Source organism: Ovis aries, chromosome 5 (assembly GCF_016772045.2).
Source record: "Ovis aries strain OAR_USU_Benz2616 breed Rambouillet chromosome 5, ARS-UI_Ramb_v3.0, whole genome shotgun sequence".
NCBI lineage: Eukaryota > Metazoa > Chordata > Mammalia > Artiodactyla > Bovidae > Ovis > Ovis aries.
Genome location: NC_056058.1, coordinates 85,208,973 through 85,227,256, shown reverse-complemented (window position 1 = coordinate 85,227,256; position 18,284 = coordinate 85,208,973). Strand labels below are relative to the sequence as shown.

Below are 18,284 nucleotides of genomic sequence, written 5' to 3'. Positions count from 1 at the left end.
CTGTTTCATTGCCTGCCTCTTCTCATGACTGGGTCAGTGGGGACAGGGCCTTAGTCCCCTGGCCTCCGTTTAGGACCACTCTGAAAGACTATTATAGCTAGAGTTCACCACAGGAAAAGTTAAGGCTTCTACTGCAATTGCCTTTTACTTTAACACTTCTCTGTCCAATTCTTTCCTTTTTCCCTTTTTGTATTGTGCTTCAAAGCACTCCCCAATACATTTCTGCAGGCAAATATCCATCTCAAATCTGTTTCCTGAAAACCCAATCTAAGAAAGTATCCTTTATATAACTTGCTTATGAGAGAAAGATCCCCTGGAGGAAGAAAATGGCAACCCACTCCCGTATTTTTGCCTGAAATATCCCATGTACAAGAGAAGCCTGGTTGCCTACGATCAGTCACAAAGAGTTAGAGACGACTGAGCAGCTGGGTGCATATGAGAGAAAGGGAAAAAAAAACCCTCCAAATAATGAGGATAAAACAGAGCAAATACCTAATATATTGTGTTCAAAATTTAACTTTCTGAGATAGAGTTATATTTCCTATTAAGCATATGAACACAAAAATATATTTTAGTCAATTATCTGACTAAATTTTTAGTGTCTTTTATCCAATTGTAATTAGCAGTTTATTACTGATAATCAGAAAATTCTATTCTTTCTTCTTTTTCTCTTTATATATGGCTGCAGACAATAATTCAGGGAATGGTCTTTCACTAAAATGAGTTTTGTCAGAATGTTGGGAAAAGGCATTGCAAAGATTTTGAGGGGAAGATACCATTCATTGCCATTGCTAAGAAACCAGACAGAGGTAAAAAATAAAAATAGTGTTCTCGGAAACAAAATTAGAGCCATGTTGGCAAAGAAATTTAATATCTCTGAGCATCACTTGTCCTTTTTATGAGACAGGAACTATGGTGACACCTTTAGCATAAACTTTGTTTCTATGTTCATTCAGCCTACACTCCACTTCAAGCACTTTGAAGCCACACTACTGATGTCTGTTGCAAGCAACTTGGCTGAGTAGTTTTGTTGCTGTTTAGTTGCTAAGTCATGCCCGACTCTTTGCGACCCCATGGACTGTAGCCTGCCAAGCTCCTCTGTCCATGGGATTTCTCAGGCAAGAATACTGGAGTGGTTTGCCATTTCCTACTCCAGGGGATCTTCCAAACTCAGGGATCGAACCCATGTGTCCTACGTCAATTAGCAGGAGGATTCTTTACCACTGAGTCACCAGGGAAGATAAATGTAGGACACTTCTTAGTGTCCCTAAGAATGTTCTTAGGGAAGAACATTTAAAATACTGGATAAAACATGAAAAACATACTTTCAAATACATGGCTAATTTAAGAAGGAAAATCTTCAGAGACCAAAGTGATAAAGCATGTATGAAGAGGTGCAAGCAGGCAGAGTATTGGGCATGCATTTTGTGGGGATGGTAAGTTATCTGCATTGCCCAGTGGCCTATTTGGGTTTGTTCAGGCTATACATGTGTGGAAAAGGCAATAAACCTGGAGGCCTGCATAGGCAGCAAGACCAATTAGAGGCCCTGCACGGAGTCTGGTCTACTGGCAGGAGTCACTAGGGCAAGCTTTCCTCAGCTTGCTCAGGCATGACTCTGTCCTCATCTACTCTGTCTGCTGTCCTCAGAGGACATGTATTAGGATCTCTGAATGTCACGAAGTTAGGGGCAGCTGCCTCCCACCCTTCCTCCTAAGCTATCCCCTCACCACATGCAAAAATCAATTCCAGATAGCCGGAGGATTTTAATATGAAATGCAGGACTTCAGTACTTTTAGAAACCAGTATGCAATCTCTGCAAAGGAATAGATTCTTAATCAATACATCAAAATAATAAATCATAATAAATATGATCATATTAATCTATCATGAGGTTCCCCCCCAAACAGGGAATGTTACATCACCCACTGGGAGAAGATCTTTGTGAACACATATACCCAATAAAGGATAGTGTCCAGAACTTGAAAACATTAAACCAATATTAAAAGACAAACAATCTACTGGAGAAAAAGGTAAAAGACATTAGCAGACATTTCACAGGTGAGGAAAATAGCCAATAAACTTACGAAAAGAAGTTCAGCTTTATTAGTAATAAGGGATAGGCCAAGTTAATCACAATGAAATATATTTTACAAATGTTGTAAATATGTTTACATAGTAAAATGTAAAGGCACTGAAATACCAAGACTTGATGAAGATGTGATAAACTGCACAGTCACTTTAGAAAACACCTTGGGCTAATCTAATGAAGTTGATCTATATCATATACTTCTACAAACTTACCAGTTTCGAATATATCGCTTATAATGTTTCATGAGTCCTGGTGTGCTTGGATCAGTCTGATTTATATCACATTTCCTATGATTTTTAAAAATATTTATTTATTTTTGGCTACACTGGGGTCTTCAGTCTGAGCAAGGGCTTTCTCTAGTTGCTGAGCTGGGCCTACTCTTTGCTGTGGTGCACAGGCTTCTCATTGTGATGACTTCTCTTGCTGCAGAGAATGGGGTCTAGGTGCGAGAGCTTCCGTAGTTGTGGCACATGAGCTTAGTGGCTCTGCGGCATGGAGGATCTTCCTGGACCAGGGATTCAGCCCTTGTGCCCTGCACTGGCAGCTGGATCATTAACCACTGAACCACCAGAGAAGTCCATGATCATTTTTAATAGCATCTCTTTGCTCTCCCCCAATTGTTTTAGTTTGATGATTAAATGTATGGCTATTCTGTCATCATCGTTAAAAAGATATGTCATGATATACAAAAATATATGATTAATGAATGCCTATTATCAAAGATTAGGTTTTAGCAATTTCTTTTATTCTTTATACCATCTTTTTTTTCCTTTTAAAATATGCAGGCACTACAAAGCAATTAGATTCCACTTTAAGACTGGGGACACCATTGATAAGGTACACATGATCTTCTGGTGGGGTCTGCTTAAGTTAGGATAATAGGAACTCCTGACAACAGTAGTACCTGATCACTAACATAGGGGAGCAGCTGACCCAACCATTCTATTTCTTATTCATCTCTTGGTGATCATATAAATCTTTTTCTGTTTTTCTCAACATCCTAAAACAATTTTTTTCCCTTGAGAAACAAAATTTTTTCCAGATTTCCTTAGAAATATTTTCAAAGAGAATTACCCCTAGAGATCACTGTCTCAACCTCTAAATCATTTAAAAACACACTTCAGAATCTCCTGAAATTTTTCTACCTACTTCCTTACAAAAACAATCCTGTTTTTCATGAAACAAAGCATTCTTGAAGCAAGCAAACAAAAACTATAGTTGTCTTGTTACTTTCTGATATGTCTTTATATATTTTAAAATTAGTAATTCAGTGTTATTCCTGTTTTTCACTATGAATGCATGTTTTTTCCAACCATCATCTGTATAGATTTGGTTCAAATATATCCTAGAGATATGAAGAAATGCATTCTGAGTTAGTAAATTGGGGATTGGCAATAATTCTAAATAGTGCCAACTTATAATATTTTAGGATGATGGCAACTAGCCTGTCTTAATAATTCATAATATGTCCAGCTCATCCAAGTAAACCTCATTTTAGCATGATGATATTTTACCTTCAGTAAATGCCTTCCATGGCTTCTTCCATCTTTCCATCTTCAAATATTTATTAAGCCTGCAATTTGCTAATGATAGAAAGATACAGCATGTGCTAATGATATAAATGTAGTGTTTCTCAGTGCTTGATATGCCCTACTATACATTATCTGTCTTTTAGAGATCACCTAATTTTCTCATGTCCTAAGACATTTTAGAAAAAAGAAATGGTGGCTTTGGCTATATGACAGCAGTAGAATTGTACAGCATACAAACTATGTCAGTATATACTATCCTAGCAGTTTTTAAAGCTTTCTAAGAGTATTAGAACTATCGTATCTCTATAGCCTTTAATGTTACAGTATGAAGATCAGCTGAACTAAATCCATCTGACTAAATGGCATAGTTACATACAATTCTACCTTGAAATAAAGAAACTCCATTTATGTAAAGATGTATTTAAATAAAATGTATTTATTTTACATAAAACATTGCCACTTAAAAAGATAAGTAACCCAATGGCAGACCCATGCCCAGAGAGGGTCAGAATTGTTCAGTTCAGAAAGAAGCTCTTAGAGGTTTTTTCCCTTGTTTTATGGTATTTTTTTTTTCAATACTTCAATTCCCATTTATTTTTGGCTCTTAGGGCAATGTCATCTTTTCAATATGTAAAAAAAAGCAGCAAGTTCAACACAAAGTAGAAACTGAAATGTAGAGTAGGACAAAAGCAAGAGTAGGGGTGAAAAGTCAGTGGCAAAGGTAAGAGATGAGATGTTGCCAAAAGATGGGGGGTGTCCTGTCCCCTCTCTGGGGAATGACATTTTAGTTCTGTTCGGTTGCTAAGGCATATCTGACTCTGTGACCCCATGGGCTGCAGCACGCCCAGCTTCCCTGTCCGTCATCAACTCCTGGAGCTTGCTCAAACTCATGTCCATCAGGTTGGTGATGCCATCCAACCATCTCATCCTTTGTCATCCCCTTCTCCTCCTGCCCTCAATCTTTCCCAGCATCAGGGTCTTTTCAAATTAGTTGAAAAGACTAAGTTGAAAAGACCCTTTCCAGTCAGTTTTTTGCATCAGGTGGCCAAAGTGTTGGAACTTCAGCTTCAGCATCAGGCCTTCTAATGAATATTCAGGATTGATTTCCTTTGGATTGACTATTTTGATCGCCTTGCAGTCCAAGGGACTCTCAAGGGTCTTCTCCAACACCACAGTTCAAAAGCATCAGTTCTTCGGTGCTCAGCTTTGTTTATGGTTCAGCTCTCACATCCATACCTGACTACTGCAAAAACCATAGCTTTGACTAGATGGACCTTTGTTGACAAAGTAATGTCTCTGCTTTTTAATATCCTATCTAGGTTGGTCATAGCTTTTCTTCCAAGGAGCAAGCATCTTTTAATTTTAGTCACATCTGCAGTGATTTTGGAGCCCAAGAAAATAAAGTCTGTTGCTGTTTCCATTGTTCCTCCATCTATTTGCCATGGGGTGATGGGACCGGATGCCATGATCTTAGTTTTTTCAGATCATTGAGACATTTAGGTGGTACCATATATGTTTCCATATTCATTCTTTTCTGTAAGTAAAGATAGGGTTGGGGAGGGGCTTTCTGGAGACTTAGGGGCTAAGACTAGGTTCTTGTTCCTCTTGACCTCCTTTTCTGACTAGGAGAGAGAAGGAGTCCAACATTATGAAGGAGGTTCAGGGGAAGAAGGAAGGCTCCCACCTGATAGGAGGGAGCCAGACACTTGCAAAGGAAATATCTCAGGAGAGAGCTTGGAGGGAGACTGAAAATGGAGATAATGCTGTCAGCACCTCCCCAGAAACTGAGAAAGGAGCAGGGAGCCAGAGAGCTGGAAGCTAGAACTTTAACTGCCTGGAAGCCCTTTTCCAAAACCCTACCCCTTCCTTGGAGGGACTTGCACATGCTCCTTGGTTTCCTTTCTCCTGGTCTGCCACATGGCCTGAGATGGTGGTCATCTCCCCAGGTTCTTAGCACCCTGTTCTAAATGGGATTTGATGAGACCTAGCTTCTTGGAGAGTTGTCTCAAACAGAGAGGGAATGTTAACTGGACATATGGGAGGAGTGGGCCCCAGAAGAAAATACAGGGTTACCCAGAATGGCAGAAGTCTAGTTCCCCAGAGTGGAAAGAGAGAAGACATTCAACAAACAATAAATATTTATTGAGCACCTTATCATGTACCAGGTACTGTGCTGGACCACCCCTACCCTGGCTCCCCCAAAATGAAAAAACAAGATAGAGTCAGAAAACACAAACGCTGAGGGTGAGGAAAGGGCCAGTTGAGGAAGAAAGCTGAGGGGACTGAGAAGCCTGAGATGATGGGGACTCGGCCTTAGGCCTTCTTTTTGGCCTCCTCACTTTAATCCTCCCCCTCTTCTGGTACTGCTGGTGTTTAGAGATGAGGTTGTTCATGTTGCTGTCAGCCTCAGTGAACTCCATCTTATGCATTCCCTCACCTATGTACCAGTGGAGGAAGGCCTGCCAGCGGAACATGGTCGTGCTGTTGCCAGTGAGGGTGACTACCGTCTTGAGGCCATGGGATGGGATGTTGCAGTTGGCCATCTTGACATTGTTGGGGATCCACTCCAAGGAGTAGCTTCTGGCTTTGTTCTGCACGTTGAACATCTGCTCATCCGCCTCCTTCATGGATATTAGTCCACAGAAGACAGCATATACCATGAGGTACTGAAAGGTTGTTGCTGAACCATGAAAGATGCTGGGTTTCTTGGCCTCCAGAGGAGAAGAATTCAATCCAGAGCCAGAGACAAGTCTTGATTGCTCAGAGCTTTTGTGTAATAAAGTTTTATTAAAGTATGAAAGAGATAGAGAAAGCTTCTGACATAGACATCAGAAGGTGGCAGAAAGAGTACCCCCCTGCTAGTCTTTAGCCAGATATTATATAGCTACTAGCAGTCTGCTAATTAAAGAAAGGACATGTCTCAAAACTCAGAATGGCACCAGGTAAGTCATCCCCGGCCATAAAACAATTGACATGAATCTTGAAGAAAGGCAGATTTCCATACAAATATATAGTTTTATTAACTTAGATTAGGCGAACAATGTATGAGTATAACATACTGGTTTGTCAAGTTGGTTCTGAGCCTTTAGGCGAACCGACTTGAAGACAGTGTCTAGGGTAAATGCATAGTCCATTAACATAGCTTAAGACAAACATTTCCATAAGAAAAATGCATTAGTTAACTCAAGGTTTGAGAAAAGTTAAGTTCAGGTGGAACTGTTGCCAGGTGTTGCCAGGTGTCAGTATGGCAACACAAAATTTTAAGAGAAACCTCTTTTTATATTTGTATAGAGAAGGGGAAAAAATATAACACTAGTTTGTTTCCTCCTGCCGCTTAAGAGAGAGATAAAAAATGTCTGATACTTGCAACCTGTGTCCTCCATTTGGAGACCCCTGGCCTTCCTTCCTGTTACCCCTCAGTACCGACCACAGTGGGGGTGACAGGCAGCCATCATGTTCTTGGCATTGAAGACCAGCTGGATGAGCTTGGGCCCACTGAGCACCTGATACTGCTGGCTTCCATGACTGGTCAGAGGGGCAAATCCAGGCATGAAGAAGTGGAGACATGGGGAGGGCACCATGTTGACTGCCAGGTTGTGGAGGTCGGCACCGAGCTGGCCAGGGAGCAGAGGCAGATAGTGACATCACTCTATCTGGAGGCTGGAAGGAGGTGCTTCAGGTCCCTGTGGGTTGGCGAGTTCAGCTTGAGGGTGCGGAAGCAGAGATTGTAAAGGGCCTCATTGTCAATGCCGTAGATCTCATCAGTGTTTTCCAGCAGCTGATGGACAGAGAGGGTGGTGGTGTAGGGCTCAACCACAGTGTCGGACACTGGCTTGAGGGCACCTCACTGAATGTGTTCATGACATTGGCGTCATCTGTATTGTGGCCCTTGCCTCAGTTGTTGCCTGCCCCAGACTGACCAAAAATAAAATCACCTGGTCTGAAGATCTGACCAAAAGGACTTAAGGGAACAGAGCCCATGGTTCTGGGTTCTAGATCCTCCAAGATAGCATGAGGGACATATTTGCCTTCTGTGTCTTCATTGTATTTGCTACACGGAGATGCAGTCTGGCTCCATGATGGGTGCGGGTCAGGCTGATGCCCTGTTCATCAGATTACCTCCCAGAACTTGGCACTGGTCTGATTGGCCTCTATGTTCATGAGTTCCCTCATTGTTAAAATGTTTTCTGATCTTTTCTTTGCTTCAAACTGTGTATGGGGCAAGGAAATATGTTATTAATTTTTCTCTGCTATCTGGTCACAGGCTGGAAGGATGGGACAGGCCCGGGGGGTTGGAGCAGCGAGGTCCAAACATGGCAGCAGGAAGGTTCTAAGAGAGCTGGGAGGCTTTTGTATAAACACTAAGATTTTATTGATAATTTTGCCCATGTCATAACCCCCAGAGAGTTAATGTAGGGCTTAAAAAAATTTTTTTTTAAAAACACAAAGATACACTCTGTGTCGTACTGTAAAGGTAGTTTGGCAACAATATTGATTGACCACTTAATTGACAAACCAAGTTTGTTCCAAGAGGATTTTATAGCACAGGCTTGGGAGCATTCCCCCCCCCGCCTTTTTTTTTGTATGATGAAAGGAAAAAAAAGTCATTCTGAATGTCACTGCAAATGTAAGTTACCCAGTTTAAAAAAAATCAAGGAAAGAAGCAAACATGTTGAAGAGCACCTTGACTGTCTTGAATCACATTTCTAAGGGCACGGCACCGGTGACAAGATTGCTTACGTTTCGTGTTATTAGACTATGATGGGAAATAACCACTGAATTCTGACTGAGAGAAACCATCAAAAGATGAACTATTTTCTGTATCAACCTGTCAACTCAAGCATATCTTATTTATCTCCTGGTTCTTCCTTTGGGAGGCCAAATGTGGGTGATTGTGAGTGTAACATTGGAAGAGCCTTGACTTCTTCTTACCTTTCAAGACTGAGCAGTTTCACTTTTTCTGCTAATTACAAGACACTTTCAAATAATTTTTGCATCTCTTTTCCAGATTTATTGGGATACAATTGACACATAATATTGTGTAAGTTTAGGGTGCATGGCATAGTGATTTGATTACGTATACATTGTAAAATGTTTACCGCCATATGGTTAGTTAAACCATCTGTCAACTCACATAATTACAATTATTTGTGTGTGTGTAGTGAGAGCATTCAAGATCTACTCTCTTAGCAACTTTCAAGGATATAATAGAGTATTGTTAACTGTAGACACTATGCTGTATATTGCAGCCCTAGGATGTATTTGTCTTATAACTAGAAGTTTGTGTGTTTTGACTGTCTTTACCCATTCTCAACCTGGTCCCCCACTTCCAGAAGCCAGCAATCTATTTTCTGTTTCTATAAATATATATTTTTAGATTCTGCGTACAAGTGAGATCATACAATATTTGTCTTTCTCTGCCTGACTTATTTCACTGAGCACAATATCCCAACTTTTGCTTCTATCATTCATTTTTCCTAATGAACACATGGATATTGTGGAAATAACATTCTAGATATTAATGTACTTTCTCTCCGATTCCTTTCCTAGGCAGTCATCCTATTATGTTGGATACTGAGAGGTGACTAAAAGGGGACATTTTGAGAAAAAACCTGACTTGGAGATGCTTACAATAAAGCCAAGGAGAGTAGCTGAGGTCAATCACAGTAGCCAAACTTAATTCTTAACACAACCAAGGAAAAGTAATTCTGAAAATTCAGATTTCTCCTTGCTATACGTGTGTCTCTCAGGAATGATATACTGGGAACTTACAGCATATAGTAGGGCTGTGTTTGGTCTTGAAGTGTGTTGATTAAGTCCTTTTTCTTTCAACTCAGGTGTCCTTTAATGAGAGAATGGCTTTCAGACCTGATGCTCTTCCTTCCCATTCTGTAATTTTAGATTTAATCAGTATTTTGAACATTCACCAAAAAGGAGGCTTCATAAATATTACTAAATGTAAAAGGAAAAAAATAATGCTAATCTTACAAAATCTTCTAAAGAATAAAAAGACTAACTGCATTTCAGTATTTTATGAAGCCAGTATAACCTTAACACCAAAACCTGTGAAGGTTGGCATAAGGCAAAGATCAGGCCAATCTCATCCATGAACGTAGACAACAAAATCCTAAAACAATGTTAGCAAACTAAATCTGGCAATATATTGAAAAGGATATTACATCATGATCAAATAGATTTTAATCCACAAATGGAAATTTGGGTTAACATTTGCAAGTCAATTAGTGTGATTACCACATTAACAGAATAAAAGAGAAAAATAGATGCAGAAAAATAATTTGATTAAACTCAGTATCTATTCATGATTAAAAAAACTTTAGAAAACTATAGCCTTCTATTCCTTAATCTAGTTATGAACATCTGTAAAAAGCCTACAGCAAGCATCATACGTAAATGAGAACTTTTGAGAGTTTTCCTCTGAGTTAGGGATAAGAAAGGAAAACTTTACTTTTCTTCAACATTGTTCTGCAGGCAAGAAAAATTAAAAGCTACAAGGACTAAAAAGAAACAAATGTAAATGTTGTTATTTTTACACAATATAACTGCTTATCTTGAAAATCCAAAACAGTTTAAAGATAAGTTGTGTAGTTAATAAGTTTAGCAACTTTTCTGGGTACAAGTTCAACATATAAATTTTTATATATTTCTGTATAATAAAGATTATTTTTTGGTAGCATTAAACATAAAATTCTTAAATACTTATTTAATGAAAGATATGTAAGGCATCTACACACAAACCTATAAAGCATTAATGATAGAAATTAAAAGACATAAATCAGTGGTTGTGTGTACCATGTTCATTGATTGGAGGATGCAGTATTGTACAGATGTCAATTCTTTCTTAATTCATATATAGATTTAAATTAAAACCAAAATCTGAGTTTTTCATTGTTATTATTGTCAAAGTTAATAAGCCAATTTTAAAATTTACGTGGAAATGCAAAAAGCTAAGAATATCCAAAATGCTCTTAAAACAGAGGAAAAACATGGACTACTTATGCTACTGAATTCTGGGTTGAAAGCCGAAATAATTGGTGATATATCAATGGAACAGAACAGAGAATTTAGAACTATACACACACAAACATGAACTCTTGATCTGTGATAAATGTTGCAGTATAGAAAAGAAATGAAAAGATGGTCTCTTCAATAGATGGTGCCAGGTCAATTGGATATTCATATAGGAAAAAAAAGAAACTTGATCCCTATCTTACATCATAATTAAGTCTAATTATATTGCAGAGCTAAATATAAGTAGTAAATTAATAAAATGTCTAGAACATAACATGAAACAACATCTTCATGACCTTTCCATACAGAAAGATTTCTCAATAAGAGATAGAAATTATAACCATAAATGAAAATATTAATAAGTTTAATTACATTAACATTAAGAAACTGTAATCATCAGAAGACACCATTGAACAAAGTGAAAAATAAACCATGTAATATGAGAAGATACTTGCAGTGCATGCAGTTGACAAGCTCTTTCCCAAAATAGAGAATTTCTGGGAATCAATGAGAAAAGAGACATAAACAATGGGATAGAAGAATGCATTCTTAAAGAGGCACCTTACAAAGACCATCTCCAAACAGTCAATAACGATATGAAAAGGTGCTCACCTTTAAATCATCAGAAAAATGTTTATTAAATCCCCTCTGAGTTATCACTACATATTCAATGACATGACTGAAATTTGCAAAGCCCAATACAGAGTGATTGAAACACTTTATAACCACTGGTAAGAGTTAAAGTTGATAAAATGCACTTCAAGAAATTGCTTAACATTATCTCTGAAAATGGTATGCATCTATAACTAATTACCTAATATCCAGTTCTACTTCTAGCAATAAGACCAATAGATAGTGACACAAAAATGCATGTTTAAGAATGTTCATGGTACTATTATTCAAAATAGCCCTAAGCTGGAAACAACCACTGCGTGGCAACAGGGCATGCTCTGTTGCATTCAACTCTTTGTGACCCCATGGACTGTAACCCACCAGGCTCCTCCGTCCATGGAGTTTTCCAGGTGAGAGTACTGGAGTGGATTGCCATTTCCTGCTCCAGGGGTCTTCCCAACCCAGGGATTGAACCCACATCTCTTGCACCTCCTGCAATTGGCTTCAGATTGTTTACCACTGTGCCACCTGGAAAGCCCCTGGCAACAGTAAGAAGGATAAATAAATTATGCATATTTATACACTCAAACACTGTCCTGCAGTAAGCTTTCATGAACTTCAGTTACATGTAACAGCTTGAATCAATTTCAAGAGGTCAGACATACCAAAAAATGTATATCGTTGATTCCATTTATGCACAGAATGAAAATAGGTAAACCACTAGTGTTAGAAGTCAAGACAGTGGTTACAAGATGCTTACTCCTTGGAAGGAAAGTTATGACCAACCTAGACAGCATATTAAAAAGCAGAGACATTACTTTGTCAACAAAGGTCCGTCTAGTCAAGGCTATGGTTTTTCCAGTGGTCATGTATGGATGTGAGAGTTGGACTATAAAGAAAGCTGAGCACCAAAGAATTGATGCTTTTGAACTGTAGTGTTGGAGAAGACTCTTGAGAGTCCCTTGGACTGCAAGGAGATCCAACCAGTCCATCCTAAAGGAAATCAGTTCTGGGTGTTCATTGGAAGGTCTGATGTTGAAGCTGAAACTCCAATATTTTGGCCACCTGATGTGAAGAGCTGACTCATTTGAAAAGACCCTGATGCTGGGAAAGATTGAAGGCAGGAGGAGAAGGGGATGACAGAGGATGAGATGGTTTGATGGCATCACTGACTCAATGGACATGAGTTTGGGTAAACTCTAGGAGTTGGTGATGGACAGGGAGGCCTGGTGTGCTGCAGTTCATGGGGTTGCACGGAGTCGAACACGACTGAACGACTGAAGTGAACTGAACTGAACTGAACTGAACTAGTGTTTACCCTTAGGAGGAGACGGGAGTGGACTTCTCTTCTTTGACCTCAGTGGTGTTCATTCAGTTGTGTTTGCTTTGTGATAATACGTGGATTAATATGTGTGTACACATGTTATTCAGATCTGAACCAGTTCTCTCCAAAGCCACTGCTAATGCCTAGGTCTAAGCCATCATCATTATCATAATTTGTCACCCGACTTGCTGCAGTAGTTTCTTGATTTTTTTACCCTCTGTTTTTACTCTTGATCCCTTTTAAAGTGTTCTCAACACAGTAATCAGAATGGTCTCTTTAAAATTAAGTCAAATTATGTCTCTCTGCTGCTCAAAATCCTATAATGGCTGCATGTTTCACACAGTGAAAAAGCCAAAGTCCCTACACCCACCTAGGAGGCCCTGCATTACATGATCTGGTCTCCAGTTCCCTCTGTGTAGCCACCTCGTACTTCTACCCAACAGCTTGCCACCTCCTCTGTCTCCCTACTATTCCATGTTGCCCACTCTGGAAATTTTGCAGTTCCTGGAACACACCAGTGTGCTCCTTCATTAGGGCCTTTGCAGTATTCTTCCTCTATTCTGGCATGTTCTTGCTTGAGAGGTCTGTGAGTTAACAACTGCTTCCCTTCAAATCTCTTGCAGATGTGACATGTTGCCCTTAGTGCCCTATTTAAAATGTTTGGTTTGTCCCACCCTCATTCCCATCAGTGCTCCCAGTTCCCCTAACCCTGTCTTCATTCTTATTTTTAAGTAACACTTATATCTCTCTCGTGTACTACATGATCGTTTTATTTTTCATCCTTATCATTAATTTTCTTTCTTTGCTAGATATAGAACAACACATTTATTTTCTGTCACTTCCTTCAGGGACCCTTGTTTCACTCACTGATACATCTTAAGCTGTTAGAATACTGTAGGTCCTCAACAGATATTTGTGGAATGAATGAATGAACATATCGAATGTCTAACATGTGACAAGAATTCTACTAGGTGCTGGGAGTGTAATGCTAAGCAAAACTAGAAGCAGTTGGTGCTCTCACAGAGTGCCAGCCTGAGAGACAGGTATCATATAGCATAAATGCGTAGTTATAAAGTATAATTTCAGCTAAGCAAGCCTTGAGAATGATAACTGAGGAATCTATCTTTGTCTGAAGGTGGGTCAGGGAAGACTTCATAAAGAAAACTATGTTTTAGCTGAGATACAATGAAGATGGGCAAGTGACTCTAACATAATAAAGCTTAGGGTAGGGCCCAGGTCTGACATTTCTTAATAAAACTCCCCAGATATTTCTATATTGGGGCTTCTAAACCAATATTAATGTATGTACAGATCACTTGGGAATCCTGTTAAAGTTCAAAATCTGCCTCAGGAGGTCAGTTGTGGGCCCTGAGATTGTGTCGCCCTTTTGAGTTTCCCGGGGATGTAGATGCTAGTACTCTGAGGGCAACACGTTGAGAAGCAAGGCTCAGTCACTGGCCCCGCAGCACCTTCTCAGGAAGACAGTGTTTTCTAAAGTATCAGCTGATTCGAGTCCTCTCTCTTTGCTTCCTCTATGTGGACTATTCCTCCTGAGAACCCAGTATTTCAGCCCAGCAATGTATATGTCATAAATTTGAACTATGTAGGTTTCGTCTACCTCTGGTGTGGGTGTGTTTTTGTGTCTGCTTGAGTCCAGATGGGCTGGACTCTCCATAAAACAGGGATTGTATTCAGGCCATCTTTGTGTCCTCTGCTTGATCCACTGTGGCCATGATAGTTAATTTCTGTTAAACGGTACTGACTCTATCCAGGCAAGTTCTTTTCTTGCCATGTGATATGTACGAAGGATGATTTAAATTATTCTTTGAAATGTACCATTCATTTCCACCTTTCTGTGACTATAAATGACAACATTTATATTCACCATATCCCTGGTCAAACACATATTCATGAGAAAAATTAAATGCAATAATAAATGTAAAAACACATCATAAATTGTGAAACAGAATTTTGGACATTACTATTATTATTGTTATAATAATACAAAATATTTATATTTAAAAAACTGAGCTTCACAGACTTTTAAAGGACTATGGGAGAAGTTGAGTTTCTAAAAATAGGATACTATGTCAAATTTATTAGCTAAGAATATACAGTTTTACCAAGGAATATGTGTTTTATTTCTTTTTTTTTTGAAATATGTGCTAACTTTACAGGTTTGTTGCAAGGTTGAATAAGCACCTATTTAGGACCTATGATTGGGTCTTGAGTTCACAGGACTATTAAAGACCTATGGTAATGATTAGGAAAATAGTCAAAGGTATATCAAAACATTGATGTTTACCTTATAGGGAAGGGATAATGCTCCCATGAAAGATCTGACCTATTTTGGCCAAAGCCTCATACACTGATTTTCTATTTAAATCAGAAATCCAATGAGCTAAGAGTATAAAATTAAAACAACAATAGAGGTAACACTTATCAAGTGTTATTTTAGGCATAGCTCAAGTATTAACTCATTTAAAAGGCAATTATTATTATTAGCTCAATTTTACAAGCTAGACCCTGAGGCTCAGAGAGGCTAAAATTGAAAATTATCTCCCCCTAGGAGGAGAGCGTCTTTGAGACACCACTTTAAAATTAGAATATTTCAGAGATCTGTGGAATGGAGGGAAAAAAAATAAAAACAGCTCTGGAGTCTGATAGATTCACGTAAGAATCCTGGTTCTTCCATGATTCCCTGTAAATTCTTGGGCAAATCACTTAACTTCTCAGGATCACAGTTTTCTTATCTACAAAATGGAATAAAATCATACATCCTACTTATTTTCCTTATGCAACTTCTACACAACTTGGCTAGAAAGTGAATATCAATAACAACAGATTGAGACCTGTTATCATAATAGGTATCCTTCCAATGCCAACATTATCAGATTAGGCAGCAATCTTTCCTCTCTCCCTTCCTTCCTTCCTACCTGGGTAACTTGCCATTTGTTATGTACTTATTTCATGTCAAATGCTTTACATACATAGACTAAGTTTTTCTTTTTAAAGATTTCTCCCCCCGCAGCACCCCCCCCCCCCGCCCAGTTATTTTTTCCCAATAGTTCAGTGAAAGATGTCTTGTCCTAAATTACAGAGGTGGTAGACAGAGGTCTGGTCTAGGTTGTCACTGTAAGTCATGCAAGAGTGCTTGGACCATATCCTTTAAGTGACAGAAAACTAGAACAAGGTTAGTTTCAGCATGGGAGGGACATGTTTATATGTTTTAGATATAGTGCTTGGGGTCAGTAAGGAGGAGGGATTTGGAGATGGTGCAATTAAAGTTAGGATGGCTCATTGGAAGGCAGCAGCTGCAACCGCAACCACGGCTGCTGTTTATATCGTGTTTCAGAAATTATGCTAAGCACTTTTTGTGTAGAGCCTCATAGCCACTCTATGAGAAAAACAGCATTTAACCTTGTTTAAAATATGATAAAATTGAAGCCCATGGACACTAACGAAACCTTTGTACTTTTGAGCTGGCATCCAAATTTTTCTTCACATGTTTGACAGATTCAAATATGTAGTTTCTTGCATGTTGTAAAATTGTTAGTTTGAAATAAATATTTAAAACCTATTTTGGTGCATTTACGGCTTTCCCTTGATGGCTCAGCAGGTAAAGAATCTGGCTGCAGTGCAGGAGACCCAGGAGACATGGATTTAATCCCCGGGTCAGGAAGAGTCCATGGAGGAGTGAACCCACTTCAGTATTCTTTCTTGAAAAATCCCATGGACAGAGGAGCCTGGCAGGCTACAGCCCAAAGGGTTGCAAAGAGTCGGATGTGACTGAGCACACACACACATACACACACACACGCACACACACAGTACATTTAAACAATATATGAAAATGGATGAGCTTCACAAACATAGTGCTGAGTAAAAGGCAACAGAAAAAAAGCACATCCTATAAGATTTCATTTATATAAAGTTTGAAAAGCAAGCACATCTTAGCTGGGATGTTGGAAGCAAGGACAGAGGTTAACTTAAGGGTGTCAGGACGAGAGAGTACTAGGTGTTTTAGGGTGCTGTTAATGTTCTTATTCTTGATGTGGGTGCTGCTTTACATAATCACTTTGTAAAAATTTACTGAACTACCCTTAAGACTTTTATACTTTTCTGAATATATGCCGAATAGATGCTATACTTAGATTAAAAGTAACAACTCATGAATAGCTTCTTTACTTCCATATTCTATTTTTCTTTACCTCTTTGAACCTATATTTCCTTACATTTTTTTAAAATTTTATATTGGAGTGTAGTTGATTAACAATATTGTATTAGTTTCAGGTGTATAGCAAAGTGATTCAATTATACATATACATGTATCTATTCTTTTCAAATTCTTTCCCATTTAGATTATTTCAGAGTTTTTATTTTTATTTTTTTAATTTTTTTATTTTTTATTTTTATTTTTTTTTTTAGTTTTTTATTTTTTAAATTTTAAAATCTTTAATTCTTACATGCGTTCCCAAACATGAACCCCCCTCCCACCTCCCTCCCCATAACATCTCTCTGGGTCATCCCCATGCACCAGCCCCAAGCATGCTGCATCCTGCGTCAGACATAGACTGGAACAGAGTTCTCTGTGCTATACAGTAAGTCCTTATTGGTTACCTGTTTTAAATATAGCAGTGTGTGTACATTTCAGTCTTAAACTCTGGATCTCTTCCTTCCCGCTAGCCCTTCCCCTCTGGTAACCACAGCCCATTCTCTAAGTCTATGAGTCTGTTGTGTAGATAAGTTCATTTGTATCATTCTTTTTTATATTCCCCATGTAAGTGATATCATATGATATTTGTCTTTCTCTTTATGGCTTACTTTACTTACTATGATAATCCCAGGTCCGTCCATGTTGCTACAAATGGCATTATTTCATTCTTTTTTAATGGCTGAGTAATATTCCACTACATATATATGTACCGCCTGTATTTCTATTCCATTTTTCTCATAGAATTCTATCCTAGTTGAAATAAAAAATTTGATTATTTTGTAACTACAATGCCCTAAGTCTTAACACTTTTTTCTTCAACTTTGAGTTATCTTTAAGATTTTTTATTACTACACAATTGGTAATAAATATATTTTACATTTTGCTATAATATTATCGAACATTAGAAAATAATGTTAATAGAAATGTATTTTAAAATCACGTGGATAGCCTTTTCTTCAGGGTGAGTACTTGTAATAAAAGATGGTTCGATATCAGTTGTATTCCCACTGTGGATGTGAGCATGTAGAATAGATCAGAAGGCCTGAAAAAGAATGAAGGGAATTTGTCTATTTTTCATAACAACCTCTCACAATTATTTGAACTCATTCTAAGTTGGAAAAAACCACAGTAATATGTCACCAAAAATTATTTTTAAAAATCTGTCATCATGAAGACATCTTCTTCAATTTTGTTGAGAGCAAAGAATAGTGAAAGAATTTTTAAAATAACCTTTCTATTTATTCAGCTTCTGAATTCCTGGTCAGCATAATAAAAAGGTTTCCCTGAGACTCATCAAGTAACTATTAACTGTACCTGTTTCTCCTTCATCTAAAGGCACTTTTGAAAAAACTTACGTGCTCAGAAATTGTTGGGAACACTGAAACACTGTTAAGTTCAATATACCTTTGCCAATACAGTAACTTTTGGGTAAATTGCATTTATTATATCACATGCTTTAAATATTTTTTCATTAAAACTTG

General features: G+C 38.3%; 1 pseudogene; it reads right to left on the bottom strand.

Moving 5' to 3' along the window:
- Positions 1-5,935: 5,935 nt before the first annotated feature.
- LOC106991202 (tubulin beta chain-like) lies at positions 5,936-7,795 on the bottom strand (annotated as a pseudogene).
- Between the last annotated feature and the right edge of the window lie 10,489 nt (positions 7,796-18,284).